The sequence below is a fragment of the Chenopodium album genome, chromosome 8 (genome assembly GCF_948465745.1).
Source record: "Chenopodium album chromosome 8, dcCheAlbu1.1, whole genome shotgun sequence".
NCBI classification, from domain to species: domain Eukaryota; kingdom Viridiplantae; phylum Streptophyta; class Magnoliopsida; order Caryophyllales; family Amaranthaceae; genus Chenopodium; species Chenopodium album.
In genome coordinates this window covers 4,048,068-4,064,868 of record NC_137841.1, presented here as the reverse complement: position 1 = coordinate 4,064,868, position 16,801 = coordinate 4,048,068, and the positions used below count along the sequence as shown (strand labels likewise).

Here is a 16,801-nt window from a genome sequence, read left to right as displayed (position 1 = left end):
TAATAAAGTTAAAAATAAAAATAAAATATAATTTTACCGGCAATTGTATAGATTAATGCAAGAAATAAACAGTGGACATAAACCTAAACAAAAACAACACCTACATTCCTACCCTTTACCTAATAGTGTAGTGTTGTTGGCCTTTTGTTGATACAACTCCAAATCTAGCTATTTTTATTTTTCACTGCCTATAAAGCTAACTAACGATTGAATATAAATTTTTGATGGGTAGATATTGTATTTCTATTAAATTTTTGTTGATATAAAATTCCTTACTTTTTATTCAATTTTAATTGAAACACATTAAAAGTTGTCAATAATTACAAATTGTTTACAATTGAGTATTTTGATGAGCATTAACAAACATAAAAGAGAAACATTTGCAATTAAAGATAAAAAAGAATCAAGGGGATATTCTTAAAAAAAATAATAATAAAGAATCAAGGATATGTTATAATTTTTGTTGGAGCATGATTATTGGAAATGATTCGAAATTGACTTTCACCAATCTAAAATAGCAAAGTCATTTGTTTGTTATATATTGATAAAATGAATGTATCACACTTCATCACTAAATAAGACAAAACAAATTAGATTTCACCCCTGTTTAACAATTTTAATCAAGAAAATCGTTAAATTTAATTATTTGAAGAAAAAAAATTCCTAATTTACTCTTCCAAAGTTTTCGGTGTCATTTTTTGCCCTTAATAATCGATTTGAGGTAAAAAAAATTGAGTATTGTTTTATCAGTTTTAAACCTAACTGAAAAAAATAAATAAAAAAAAATTAAAAAAACGGAATGAAACTAGTGTCACACTAGCTGGAAACTAGTGTCACACTAGCTGGAAACTAGTGTCACACTAGCTGGAATATTTCTTAGCACACAAAATGACAAAACAAGACATTTTCAATATGTTTTTGTCAGTTTTAACCTTAAACTCGAACCTTAAAAGCCAAAATGACCCCTATAAACGTCAATTGAACAAAATATTAGCATAGAATTTGAAGATTTTTTTTATGAAAAAAAACAGATGAAAAGTTACAATTAATGGTTTTCTTGACGAAAACTGTTAGAGAGTGATAATTTTTTTTTTGTCCTTTTATATTTGATAGTATTAAAAGAGATAATTCAAAAAAAAAAAAAAAAAGTAATCTTAAAAAAAAAAGTACGCATTTTACCCATGGATTAATTTCATATTAACTGGAAATTTTGTCAGAAAAAAAAAAAAAAAAAAAAAAAAAAACATTTATAACAACTATTTTATTGGAAAAAACCTTATAAAAATTTTTTGGGCAGGGAGAAACAGATTGTAAAATATTTTTTGTTGAAGTTAACCTGAGATATCTAATCACTCAATTACACCACTAATTTCCCCTTTATTCTTCTTCTTCTTCTTTTTTTAATCATCCCCTTCATTCTTCTAATTACTCATAACTCTCACTAACTATTTAATAATTAAGTTGATTTATAAATTAAAAAACAAAAATCACCCTCAACACCACCAGTCGGCCACCCTCTCCTTCTCTACCTCCCATGGCAGCAGCCCCCTTCCTTATCCCCAGTCATCGCCTAGAACTCCCCACCCTCGCCAACTGACCCCCTCCCTTTCCTTTTTACCCTCGCCACGACCACCCTCCTGACCTCCTAAACCCTAACCTAAAAATTCCACCCAAAGAAACCACCAACACTAAATCTTATTCTCTCTCTTAAACTTGATTTGTTGTAGTTGTGATGGCATTGTTGAGTTTTATTAGCTTTATGGCTGATAAAGATTCATGAGTAATCCTTCGGAGAGTTGGAGCGCGATGTGTGGTGAAGGGATCGTGAAGAGAGAGAGGATTCGATGGACGGATTTGTGGATTTCGAAGTTGTGATTAGATGGGAGGAGAGAGATTGCGGCGTTTAAAGATGGATTGTTGAATATTGAGGAGGGGATTTGGTTTCGTATGAAGCATTTTGGGGTGGTTTTCTGGGTTGTGGTTATGGCAGAAGATGGTATTGATGGGTGGTTTTCCGAAGGAGGGTGGTCGGCGAGGGTAAACGGTGAAAGGGGTCAGTTTGGCAGGGGTAAGGGGTTCCAGTCGGCGATGGAGGATGGGGGCCGGGAGGGGGAGAAGGAGAGGGTGGCTGACTGGTGGTGGTGAGAGTTTTTTTTTTTTAATTTACAAGTCAATTTAATTACTACCTCCGTTACATATTATTTGAACGATTAGACTTTTTTCCTCTCTATTTTATGTCAAATCGTTGCAAATAATATGTAACGGAGGTAGTATTAAATAGTTAATGAGTTATGAGTAATTAGAAGAATTAAGGGCAAATTAGTGGTTAATTGAGTTATTAGATATTAGGTTGTCTTCAACAAAAATATTTTACAATCTGGTTTCTCTTTTGTTAAAAAAAATTTGTAAGGTTTTTTCCAAAAAAAAATAGTTGTCATAAATGATTTTTTCTGAAAGAATTTGCTTTACAATATTAATATTATAAAATATAAATTGACAAGCATAAAATATTTATATTTTTCTTAAAACTTACTCCATATATATTCACAGCCAATATGCAGCTAACACCGACTTGTCCCACATAAATAAACTTGATAAATTGGACAATACCCAAACATAATGTCGAATAGGTCGTAGACTAGTAATAGTCAAAACTCCAGGTGCAATCAATCTATCGTCTATTCATCCATCCATGTATGTTTAAATTAACTTCATTCATTATTTTTATTCATTTATTTATTTATTTTATAAATTAACTTCATTCATTCATGTCATATCATATAATGTACCTATTCCAACAATTGGGTGAGTGAGACACGCAAACATAATGTTACATCTTTTTGACTTGTCTAATTTTTGTAACTATTCAATTTCATGTCACCATTCGCCTGCATAGGAAAATCTAAATAGAGTCTAATCACTAAAATTGATTTATTATTATTATTATTATTATTATTATTATTATTATTATAGGAAAATTCTAAATAGAGTCTAATCACTAAAATTGATTTTTTATTATTATTATTAATATTATTATTTTTTATTTTTATTTTTTTTTGAGGAAAGCCTCACAAGGCATCAATTATCATTAAGGGGATGCCTGGATTGCAAAGAATAATTAGGGGGGTAATTATTAAAGCATTAACTATTCAGGGGGAAGGGATGGGGTGGACAAAGTGTACAAGGGTAATTATTTGTCAGGTTTGGGAATGTTATCAGATTTATAATTTCCAGCCCATTTCCAAGATTTATAACTTCGATTTGGGGCAATTTACAAAGAAGGAAGCAACTTCAAATCCAATTCTTCAAGGAAAGTATTCGAAGGAAAGGAGGAGAGGAGGAGATGAGGAGAGAGAAAGCTTCAGTCGGTCGCCATAGCTAGGGTTACTTCGTGCTTGAAGGTCAAGAGGTGAAAGAGAAATGAAAATTTCTGGTCTTTTTTTTCACCCGTAAAAAGTTAAGCTGGGGGGGGGAGAGTAATCCTTTACCCCTGTTTGGGAGGAATGAATTACGGGCCAACATTACTACCCTCAATCCAGGTATGCCAAAAGGCCCATAATAATTAACCCATGACATTTTACGGGCTTTTACCCTCAATCCAGGCGGGCCCTAATAGTGAGATCAATCTTTAACAAAGACTCAATACTAGGAGGGAAATTAGAATTCCAAACTCTCCTACCCGGCTCCCACGGCAAGCAATGTGCAAGCTCGTGTGCCACTTTATTACCCTCCCTACGAATGAACTTCCAAGCTATACGCTCAAAAGAACCACAGATGTGATATATATCATCAAGAACTAGGTGAAAGCTACTCCTACCCCTTTCCTTTGATCGAATTGCGTCCACCAAGGCCAGGCAATCGCCCTCAACTTCAATTGTGCGATACCCATAGTCAGCAGCGAGTTGGAGTCCAAACAGAACTGCTTTGGCCTCTGCAATGCGAGCTTCCCATCGATCCTCCACCATCCACGCCCCTGCAAGCACAGCACGCCCATCACTATCTCTCATAACAGCTCCTGCCGACGAACCCAGCCCCTCCACTGTGCCCCCATCCACGTTCAGCTTAAAGGAGCCCACAACAAGCGGCTTCCATTTTTGCCTACGCCCACCACCCGCAAGCACGGGTTCTTTTTTCCCACCATTCAACTCCCCCATCAACTTAGTAACATACTCCATTGATTTATGCGGGTCGCAAGGTTCCTGTTCAAATAGCCATCTGTTCCTAGCCGTCCAGATTGCCCACGAAATTGTCATAAATAGGCCATGATCATCTCGAGGGAGTTGCTCAAACATTGCAAGAGCCAGACCACCAAAATCCTGAAAATGTGTACCAATTTTATCACCCCATCCAGCCTTATCCCAAATCAACCTAGCAATAACACAATGCCTAAGGCAATGCATTTCAGATTCTTCATCAGTCCCGCAAACACTACAGATAGGCCCCTTTTCAGGAACACGCTTATGCAGCCCCTTCAATGTAGGGAGAGCACCCTGACAAGCACGCTAGAAAAAGATCTTCACTCTCGGCAAACTGTTAGCCTGCCAGATTTTCCCCCAAAACGTTGTATACTCAGAGGCTGATGTCGCATCACCCAATTCACACTCTCCATAGATGGCCCGATATGCTGATCGAACAGAATATTCCCCGCTCTTCTCTAAATCCCAACACAGAGAGTCATCCGGAAGTCTCAAACTAAGCGGAATACCCAAAATTCTATCCCTTTCAAACGGAAGGAATACCTCATTAATCAACGCTACATTCCACGAAGCTGTAGGGAGATGAATCAAATCGCAGACACGCAAATCAGCTCTGGTGCTATCCCGAGGTGATATAATCATCCGAGTTTGCGTGTTTGGGATCCATGGGCTGCCCCAAACAGGTATAGAAGTACCATCTCCCACCCTCCACCGCATTCCTCTCTGAACAACCCACCTCACCCCCCAAATCCCTCTCCATGTGTATCTAGGACACCTTCCCAAGTCCGCACTCAAGTAATCCCCTCCCTCATAATAGCGAGCCCGTAAGACTCTTGCAATCAAGTTGTCCGGGTATTTGAGAAGCCTCCACGCTTGCTTCCCCAAAAGAGCAGCATTAAAATGCTTGAAATCCCGAAAACCCAACCCTCTACTTGCCTTTGGTCTACACAACTTCTTCCATGCTATCCAATGAATTTTTCTCTCCCCTTTCCTTTGGCCCCACCAGAAATTCGCCACCAACGAACGCAATTCGTCACAAAAAGAGGAGGGGAATTTAAACACACTCATCGCGTAGGTCGGGATAGATTGGGCAACGGCCTTAATCAACACCTCCCAACCCGCCTTAGATAGCATTCCCCCCCTTCCATCATTGAAGTCTCTTCCACACCTTCTCTCTAACACTCTTCGTAATCACCCTCTTCGATCTTCCCACCACCGTAGGCAACCCCAAGTACTTATCATGAATGTCGATAACTCTCACATTAAGCAACTCAGCTAGCTCCCTCCACCTTGACTCCGGAACTCCCTTACTAAAAGAGACCGTTGTCTTATCAAGATTCACTAGTTGTCCCGAGGCCGCCTCATAAGTCTTCAAAATGTTTCGGATAGTAGCTACCTCCTCATCAATTGCTCTGGCAAAAATAATACTATCATCCGCAAACAACAAGTGTGAAATAGCAGGAGCCGATAGGGCTACCCGAATACCATGTAGACTTCCCTGTATCAGCGCTCTATTCAACAGTCCAGACAAAGCTTCAGCACATAAAATAAACAAATATGGGGATAGAGGATCACCTTGACGTAAACCCCTAGACGGAGTAAACTCCCCTGAAGGTGCCCCATTTATAAGGACTGAGAACGAAACAGAAGACACACAATGCATCACCCTATCAATCCACACATCTGTAAATCCCAGCTTTACCATCACAGCTTTCAAAAAATCCCATTCAACCCTATCATATGCTTTTGCCATATCAAGCTTTAGGGCTAAAGCACCCCTCTCGCTAGCAGAATTTTTCATATGATGGAAAACTTCAAAAGCCACCAGAATATTATCCGTAATAAGTCGACCAGGAGTAAAAGCACTTTGATTAAATGAGGTGATGTCCGGCAAAATAGACTTTAATCGATTAGCTAGCACTTTAGTAATCAATTTGTACACCACATTACACAAACTTATTGGCCTAAAATCAATCATTTTATCCGGGGCTTTCTTTTTCGGAATCAAGACAATAAAAGTTTTATTAATGTCATCCGGAATAGCATTACCATTAAGCACACCCAGAACTAAACAAGTGACACAAGGACCCACAATATGCCAATAAGTTTGAAAGAAAAGAGGACACATACCATCCGGCCCCGGAGCTTTCAATGGATGCATCTGTTTTAGAGCTTGAATAACTTCATCCGGCTTAAACTCAGCACCAAGCTTGTTGTTCATCTCACCTGTGACTCTGCAATCAATGCCCACCAATGCCTCATCATAATCGGACGGGACTGCTGACTTGAAGAGGTCTTTAAAATAATTAACAGCCACATTACAAACACCCTCCAAGTCTTCGTGCTTAACACCATCATCAGAAACTAAAGAATGAATTGCATTTTTTGAACGGCGATAAGATGCTTTATGATGGAAAAAGCTTGAATTTTTGTCCCCGGAAGCAATCCAAATTGCCCTTGAACGCTACCTCCAGTAAGTTTCCTCATAATGTATCAAGTCTGAGATTTCCCGAACCACCCTTCGACGCTCATTTACTTGCGATGCTGAACGTCCACCCCTATTAAGCACACTAAGCCTCTTTCTTCTCTTCCGAATTTCCCTAAATATTTTCCCGAATTCTCTATCACTCCACCCACGCAACTCCTTCGCACACACTGCCAGTTTTCCCTCCACCGTATTGCCCCCCACCAACCAAGCATGCTCAATAACTCCCTCGCAATGGTCATGTTCTATCCACACTTGTTCAAAGCGGAAAATTTTCTCCTTCTTCCCTACCATAGTCTCCTCCCCCATCATCAACTTAATGGGAGCATGGTCAGACCAATCACGATCTAAATTCACAACATTGGCATTTGGAAACAGTAAAAAAACCCTCATTGTTCGATAAGGCTCTATCCAATCTACACTGGATGTTATCATCACCTATTTGCCCATTATCATAGGTATATTCATACCCTGTGAATGGCACGTCTTTAAGGCAGCAAGAATCAATCGCTTTTCTAAAATTATCCATCTGCCAGAGAGCACGATCTCGACCACCCTTTTTCTCGGAGTCCGATAAAATTTCATTAAAGTCCCCCAAGCAAAACCATGCCACATCACTTTCATTTGCTAGCTCAGTGAGGAGCTTCCAAGATAGGTGTCGATTTTGAACTTCCGGCCAACCATAAAAACCCGTCAATCTCCACTCCGTGTCACCTATGCCCTTCTTAATTTGAACATCCACATGATGAACAGACATCGATCGAAGCACAACCTCCAAGTCACGCAACCACAACATAGCTAGACCCCCTGACCTACCACAACTATCAACCGCCACACCATCATAACCCGACAGTTTATTTTTAATTTTCATCAATTCGCCACTGCTCAATTTCGTCTCCATAAGAAAGATAAGAGACGGGGCCTCCCTTCGAACTAAATCCCGAAGGTTATTTACTGCAGCGGTGTTGCCCAGCCCCCTGCAGTTAATGCTCAATATACTCATTGAGCTCGGCGGGGCTGCTCATCGACAGCCTCCGCCACTCGCAATCCAGATAAGGCACCATCCCCATTTAACTTCTTACGCCCCACCTCCTCACTTAATCCACTTTTATCAATCTCCCTCTCCCTTTTCCCAAGCACACTATCCCCAGCAGAACACATCAGAGTATCAAAGGAGTCTACACTTCTGCCTAACTTCCTATATTTCTTCCCACCCCCCTTTTGACTTTCATTCTCAGAAGAAAAAACAAAAAGTTTGTCTTTCCCTTTCCCAATGACAGAATTGTTCCCACACTCCCTCACGTTACTTTCCCCTTCCTTCTGCCCCACATTATTATTAATATCCGCCCCCTGCTCTCTTACCTCCTCACCCAAGGATACCCCCAAAATAAGTCCTCCTTTTTCCACCTCTGTCTCACTGCTCTCTTCCTTCTCAGATTCTCTTGTAACAAACAGCTGCTTACGAGATGACAATACTGCCTCCACTTCCTCGACCTCCTTCAACCTCCCTTTTCTAGGCGAGGCTCTCAGCCAACGACCCCATCCAAGCTTCTGATTCTTACTCTCTTTCGAAACGACACTACAATCCTTCTCTGCGTGCCCTATGACACCGCAAGCAAAGCAGAAAAATGGGAGTCTTTCATAAACAAATTCCACATACACAATGTTCCCAGCCTTGTCCAGAATTCTTTGAAAACGTCGCAAGGGTTTAGTGATGTTTAACAAAATTTTGGCACGTCTAAAGCGGTCGAGGCCCAGAACATCCTCTTCCAATTCCAGCACCTCACCCCCAATTCGCTACTAGTTCTTTCACGTCTGCATCAGACCGGCAATTGAACGGCAAATTTTTAATCCTTACCCAGAAAGGTGAGTGATAGAGTGAAATTTTGTCAGGTTGTTCATCCCCTTCTATCTCCTTAAGTACAATTAATTTGTTATCGAAGCACCATGGGCGCCCCTGCAACACACGTTCTCGATCTCTCCAGTGAAAGAATTGAAAAGCGTACATATTTGGTCCTAGAGCACGAATTAACAATTTATTTGTCAATCCCCACACCTTCACCATCGTGTTTTTAAAGGCCTCTACATTGTAAGGCCTATCAGTCACCAATCGTCCGATGAGCATTAGGTGAAATTTCTCCGTTAGAGGCGCTAAATCTACCACCCCTAAATCCACTAATCCACCATCCTCATCATCCAATTTCAGATTCGCATAGCGTTCAGCTATGTCATCTGCCATCTTCGCCGCTACAAACACCGTGGAACGCAACAAAAAGAAAGACAAAAGCCGTCGGAACGGCAGCTAAACCCTACGCCCTAGAGAGAACGACCCTTTCTTTCGAGGGAGACCAATTATTATTACTCCGTAGTATTATTATTATTATTATTATTATTATTATTATTATTATTATTATTATTATTATTATTATTATTATTATTACTCCTCTAGCTATAGCAAAGTCTACTCTAGTAAAGATATGAGTTGCAGCACGAGCCCAAATGTCTTGTGTCATCTAGAACATCTGAACCCGCTTCAGCAACGCAGCAGCCTCCTTTTCTAATTCCCCAAGCGAAGAAAAAGAGAAGGACTGAAACCATATCCAATCGCCCCGACAACAAGCTTCATACTTAACCTGTTTTCGTTGAGCCGCATCAGCCACAACCCATCCAGGAACAAAGTCAGATTATTATTATTATTATTATTATTATTATATCTTAAAAAAAAATTCATACAACCTACAATAAATCAGTGAAAAGTCGAGATACAGTCTGGGCTTCCACTCCTCTAGCTATTGCAAAGTCTACCCTAGTGAAGATATGAGATGTCGCACGTGCCCCAATGTCTTGCGTTGTCGAGAACCTCTTAACCTGCTTCAACAATGCAACAACCTCCTTCTCTAATTCCCCAAGAGAAGAAAAGGAGAAGAGAATGAAACCATATCCAATCGCCCAACAACGAGCTTCGTACTTAACCCGCTTCTGATGAGCCGCATCAGCCACAACCCGTCTAGGAACAAAGTCAGCTAGCCTTGTATTGATGAAATGCATGAGGAAAAGAAGAGATTCTTATATGTATTACAAGTACTGGTTTTTAGATTAAAGCTTGTGATACATTTGCCAAGATTTAAAGAGGGTATTGTGAATTATGCATATTACCTTTATCCCATTATGCCTAACATAATCAAACTTAAAGAGGTTATTTGCTATTATCTCTTTCTTTATCCATTACCTAAAATATTGTCCATCCCCATGTTACAATGTTTAAGAAACAAAGAAAGTATGTCGAATAATATTGCAATAATAACTTTAATTGTGAGAGAGTGAAGGATACTTCAGGTGGTTAGAGTTCCATTCTCGATTCCCAGAGATATTGGGATCGATTTTCATCACCCCCATCTTATTGTTGTTTTATTTATATTACCTTATTCGTTAATAATCAAGAGATTCTAGACCAATATTTAAATCTCACGCCTAGTATAATAATTATGGATAACCAATTAAAATCCCAATAATTTTAAAGAAAATGAATACATATAAGAAGCTATAAGTGTGAAATATAAATGAAAATATAACATTAATTACATTAAGGGCTTGTTATGATTTAGTGAACTGAATTGTTTATGAGAGAAGGAAATTAGGAACAAACTGAACTAAAATGAAATTAAGCTGAAAAGAACAGTTCCTAATCTGTGCGTGATTTTATCATGCATTCAATACTTATTTCTAACCCAGATCATGGAAATAATATCTTGGTGTCATTAATATCAATTTACATAATAAGCATTAGTTTGAGGCTTTGAGCTAACTGAATATAGTACTTGTCTTTTAAATTGCAAATAATTTCTTGGCGTAAAGCAAAAGAACCTAGAGGCCAATATAGATGATATCGTTCTCATGAGTCAAATTCACACCTTTACAAGTACCCAAATTCTAGATGGTTCGTAATCGAAATTGTCCTTATAGACCCTATTCATGGCTGTCTTTAAAATTGACCCTAAATTATAGTAGTATTTGTCCCTTTCGTATGACAAATTTTTATGCGACGTGAGTCATATTCACAAATTGAGGTTGAGGTGATGGAGTAGTGACATCGCTCCCACCTCATATCCCTGAGGACTAGGGATCAAACTCATTCAAAGGATCCTCCCTAGTGACCTTAAAGATCCCCACCAGCAACATAGTACAATCCAAAGGAGCAATGGTGGGGATTAGGGATGACAAATTGACAATGGGTCGAATCGGATTGGATTATGCAAAATCCGACTCCAACCCTACAAGATGTCAGATTTTTAATCCAACTCCTATCCAACTTAAATTTCCAACCTTCGACTCCGACCCGACTCCGACTTTATATTTAATTTTGACCCAATTATCAATAGCAGCGCATATATAATCAACTTCAAAGACCTATGAATTCATAAATTGAATAATAAAAAATAGAAAAGTACATAGAAAAGTCGGAATCGGATTTTCTAAATAAAGTCGGATTCGGATTATTATTTCTCGGATTCGGTTCGGATTTTTTTTCAGAAAAGGCAAACACTGTTTAGCACTAACCTGCTTAAATTAACCTAGTTTAATTATAACCAATCCAATGGCACAAAAAGGAAAAACATAACTCCAAATCATGACATATTCTGACCAAAAACTGGAAAAGAAATAAGGCTACACACAATAGGCTTTTCACAGTTATGAAGATTAAAGAGTGCACCAGAAATCTAGGCTAAACCACTTCAAATCTTTACTTGTTCACCTCAAAAGAAGGAACAAAACATTACAACTACAACTACAACAACAATGTACTTATACTATTATTGGGACCACTATTCATACTCTACTTCATAAACTATACAACATCTAACATTTCTCTCTCATTCTTTCTGAACTCAATTTTTTTTAATTCTTTTTTGGACCACATTTAACTGATTCCTATATTTCATCTTGACCAAAAAAAACTCCTTTGTACCCAAGCTCTATTAAATATTATAAATAAATAAATCTGTAAAACAAACTAGTGCTCTTGTTCAAAGTGTCACGTACTATAAATTACTATCATTCTGTTTTTTTTAAAATAAATAAAATAAAAACTATCACGGTCTCAGCACAACCGAGTGTTTTTCCTGTTTGAACAATGACTTTAAAATTGGTAAGATACGGGGTGAGCCCTCACACTATCACAGGAATGGAGGGGTTGGGTGAGGACTCGAACCTCCAACCACTTGGGGTGGGGACTAACCATACCTACATCTCCTCATTCCTCTCAACGACTTTTAAATACATAAGGAGTATTATTAATAAAACAATAATACAGAGTAAGAAGTAATAGTTAATAATTTTCAAACTAAACCTTATTGCCAAAAGAGACAATGTACCAAGAAGTAGAAGTCATCCTTATTTGGTAAAATACCAAGAGAAATTAGGTATTAACAATGTGCCAAAACCAAGCTAGTAGCTAGATCATTCTAATTAAAGAGCTGAGATTCCAGGGTAATAAATTGACATTTAATAATTTGTAAAATGTAATCCAATTATATGACATAAGTAAACCCACTAAAATATTGAAAAATTAATTAAACAAAGTAGCAGCCGCATTATTTGAATTAGAAGTAAAGCAAGCACAAAGACATGAGCGCGATTTCAAATGAAAACAATATTAGGTTAGGGTTGTACTTGCATCCTCGGAGAACTCGATGAACTGAGCATTTGATGCTAAAATACCCACGAGAATCTCTGAATCTGTACTTGTGAGCAAGTTATCATTAAACTAAGCACATTTTAAGCAAAGTTTTAAACAAATATCACACTAAGTTATTAATTAAGATTGTACTTTTAAAAAGAGTAGCCTGTACCATGCTTATTTCCCTTTACCCTTTTCCAATTCCGTCATAAAAAAGGGAGTTCCACCGCCGAATCAAAATTGAATGTCGGTTTACTAGGCCAATGAGCTGCTTTGTTCTAACTGCATCTTCTGGAGAGGTGGGAGGAGGTGTAGAAGGAAGAGAAAATACCTCTGGCACAATATTCCCGGCACAACCATGGATGCATTCCGGTATCTGGACCGATTTACTCAAGACTTTGGATCCAATGCCTAACTCTAGTAACCCAGACGAGGGATATGATCATATTAACATAAAAACTTCCATTGAAAGACCGTTCACCTGGATCATACATTCATACCACATTTACCGGCCTTCTTAGTAAATCCCATCTACCATAAGCAAGGATAAAAACATTCGGCATGCAAAACTACAATCGCTTCTCAAGGGCGACAATCTATTTAAAATGAGAAACATTACCATCGTTGTGAGATCAATGAAAGATATTTCAAGATTTCGCAGACATCAATCGAACATTAATCACCAGGGAAATTGCAAGAAGCCTGGAATAGGAAACAATATAAATGCATGTCATTCCCTTGAGAAAAAAAAATATATATAAATGCATGCCACAAACAGAACTAAAATCGCATTTGAAATGAAATGATTTGATCGTCAACTGATCTATAAGAGATGTATTGAGCAAAGATACAAAGCAACATGTACTAGAATTTGAAAGATTCATAGTGTTCTGACTAGGGTACTCGTTTCAGACACAATTGTTAAGTTAAAGGACCGCATTCCGCTATGTAATGACAAATTCCTTATGAAGTTAGTCGAATTGAAGTGTCAAAAATCCGACATGAGTACTTACTAATTAAGGTTAGAAGTCTTACAAACATATTCACCAACACACATTGTGACCTATCTTCACAAAGAGTTCACCCACTGAACTAGAAGACATCATCAGGGGTATATTCACTACAATGACCTCAATCATAGCTTCTTCCGGTCAAAACTCGAGCTTTTTAGACCAACCATGCCTCAGCCAACATAAGTGAAGGTCAAGAACAAAATGTCAACAACCATGTGAAAAAGCTATACCGAAGATATACATAGCTAATTGAAGCGTAGTTTCATCATTTCCTAGAGCAAAGGGCTTGGATTATTAAGCTAAGCAGGAAATTGAAATCAACCCAAAAAAATTACATGATTCAAACTTCAAGAATCAGGAGACAAAAAACAAAGTTAAGGTTTGTTGCGAAAACAATAGTTGGTGGACATCAATTATGACCATTTAATTGATTTTGATCTCTCCTCAAGTCTCCTCTAATATTCATGTTAAGTGCATAGCAATATTGTATACTTCTAAGATATCGGCAAAGCTCTGAGTATATTTCATGCTGCATTGCAGCCTCTAAGATAAGATTTAGAGCGAAATCAATAGATAAGAATAAAGATCACATTGCATAATGTTATGCATAATTTCTACCAAAGACCGAAACCAACACAAACATGAAACTGCTACGGCAAGAGATATTGAGCAAAGAATGAAAACATACAATGCCGAACATTAAATGAAGGAAATTCGTTACAAGATCAGAATATATACCTCAAACTGGTATACTCTGAAGCAAGATTGTCAATCAATAACACCACCTGGTCTACGAATGTGACAGAATTCATACACCATGCCGAAATTTCCATGGATTAAAATGACAAAATGATTAGATAAATGTAATATGATCAATACAATACGAAATATAGGAAAGAAAAAAGGCAATTCTAAACAATTGAATATCACAATTAAACCATGAAATAACATTTGAATTATCAATAACGAACCATGCCACTCCGTATTTTACACACAAATCAAAATTTGTTCATGAACATATAAGCAATCGAAAAATGCGAAAAAAAGAAGGGAATAGAGAAAGGGAGCTCCCTTCAGTCCAAGCAAAGATAGAGAAGGATGGAAACTATCTCCCGCATCATTCATGCAATCACAGTAGTACATTAACAAATTTCGATAATCTTTCGTACTACTAAGTGTTTGAATGAATGAGTCGGCAGATAATTCTATACCCCTTTTTTCTATCCATGAGTGGGCTGAAGGAAGCTCTCTTACACTACTTCTTCATTCCTAACATTTCCAAATAAATATAAATTCTAACACATGCAATTACAACATAACTACTACTTGTATTAAACACATGATTTTCGGCTTTCTTCGATTATTGATTCAATTGAAGATTTCACAACTTAGGAAATTATGTGAGGTGAACAGGAAGATTGAAATTAAAGAGAATGCATATATAAATAATCAATAAAGAAAAATGAAATTCATGTGATTTGAACTAAGAAAGATATTCAGTTTCATTTAAACAAATCAAATTATTGTAAACTAAGGGTTCATTTGAATTAACTAAAATGACTAATAAAAAATTATTTTTTTTAAAAAAGTTCTTCTAAATTGTACAGTAATTAATTCAAAAGAGTAAAGACTCATTCAAGGTAAAAGAAGCTAAAATTAATTAGAATAATATATGATAATATTGCATTAACAAATTTCTAAGTGTAAGAAACAGAAATATGAGAAATTTTCTAAGAAACTAAGTATAATTAAGCTAATTATCATACAATACAAATAATAAACAAAAAAAAAAAAAAAAAACACCACTAAGTTCATCCTTACTGAACATAGCAATTACTTAAACAAACCCTAACCCTAATGCAAAGCTTTAACAAATGTAATAAAAAATTAATTGATATTGTTAATTATTATGAAAAATTAAAAACACATAAAAATAAAATAACATAAACCCATCATGCTAGGGAGAAGAACAAGCAATAAAAAGAGGGGACAGATCAAGTTACTAAAAATTAACATAGGGAGCATAAATCACAAAAGAAAACTGAATTTTTTATAACAAAAATTAATAACTATAAAAATAATTAGTCTAATACTCTAATTTAATTTTGATTTTCTTAAAAATCATTCACAACCATGCAATTAGTGAATCTAAGATTATAGAGTAGACATGAAAAAACAGGCTGAATTTAGAGAGAGAAAATGTTAGAGAGAGAAAGACAAAAAAGCTTAGATTGATGAAAAAAGAATCTAAAATGGGGAATCATGTAAATCTATTTTAAGGCAGAATACTGACTATTGATATGATCTCACCCTGACCATCAAAGTACACTCTAAATATAATTTTATTCTCAAATTAATTTTAATAATTCTTTTTTGAAAAATAAATTAAAAAAAAAATGTTTTTGTTCAGAGACAACATTGATAAGACTACACAATCATTCACTAAATCCACACTCCACCTGAGAAAATATTTACAACAACCCCACCACCAGCAAAATGTGCACTCTTAATTTTTCCTCAAAAATTTAAATAAAAAAAAAGTTTTTTTTTTTTTTTTGATTTTAGACAAGAAAGCAAAATTTTAGGAACCCATCAAATCAAATAAGTAAACAAACCCTTAAATAAAGGGAAAAAAAATAACTATACTTACTACAACAAGCAATAATAACAATTTAAGAGTTTATAAAAAAACTCGAGAAGAGAAGCTAATCGAGCAGCAGATTGTGTGTCGCTTTGAGATACTCCGTACTTGATTTAAGTAAGAGAGGCTCAGAGAAAGAAAGAAGAGGCAGTGAGATTTTTAAGGAGAAGAACGAAGAAGGAGAGAAAGAAGAATTAATGAATGAATATGAATAGAAGGGTCATTGTCTTTCATGAGAGTCAGAAAACAGAAAGCGACCTTCAAATCTCTACCAAATCTATTTTTTTTTTTACACCCAAGTTTTCTCTTTTATTATTTGAATATTCATTTGTGTTTTGAGAGAAATAGTACATTGGACCGACCGATGACCCGGGTTATTTTTATTTATTTTTAGGAAAAGGATGATTTAGGTTGGTTGTTTGTCTGGTTTTCTTTCATGGGTTTTTTATTATCTAACTAATCAAGGTTAATTTTGAAGAAGTTACTGGAAAATTTATAGTTTGATGATGAGTGAAAAGAATGAAGAGAGGAAGATGAAAAAATTGGGGATAGTGATTGGTATGTATTGGAGCGTAGTGAGCTGTGGGACTATCACTCACTTTTAGTTTTGACCATTAAACTACATGTACACTATTGTCGTCATCGTATGTGAAATGTGACTACGAAATATTTTTAACTATCAATATTGAAACGGTTTTAAAGGCATATGTGTATATGGATTATACTTTTTTTTTTTTTTTTTTTTTTTTTTTTTTTTAGTTGCAACAGTTTGATTCATTTTTACATTTA

The 16,801-nt window shown here is 36.5% G+C and overlaps 1 long non-coding RNA gene across 1 annotated transcript; it reads right to left on the bottom strand.

The window, feature by feature from the left end:
• Nucleotides 1–11,936: 11,936 nt before the first annotated feature.
• Nucleotides 11,937–14,692, bottom strand: LOC145555676 (uncharacterized). Its single transcript, XR_014091530.1, has 3 exons — nucleotides 14,110–14,692; nucleotides 12,978–13,060; nucleotides 11,937–12,839 (listed from the first exon to the last, which is right to left on the bottom strand). It is a non-coding gene; the product is annotated as an uncharacterized LOC145555676 (long non-coding RNA).
• Nucleotides 14,693–16,801: the final 2,109 nt, after the last annotated feature.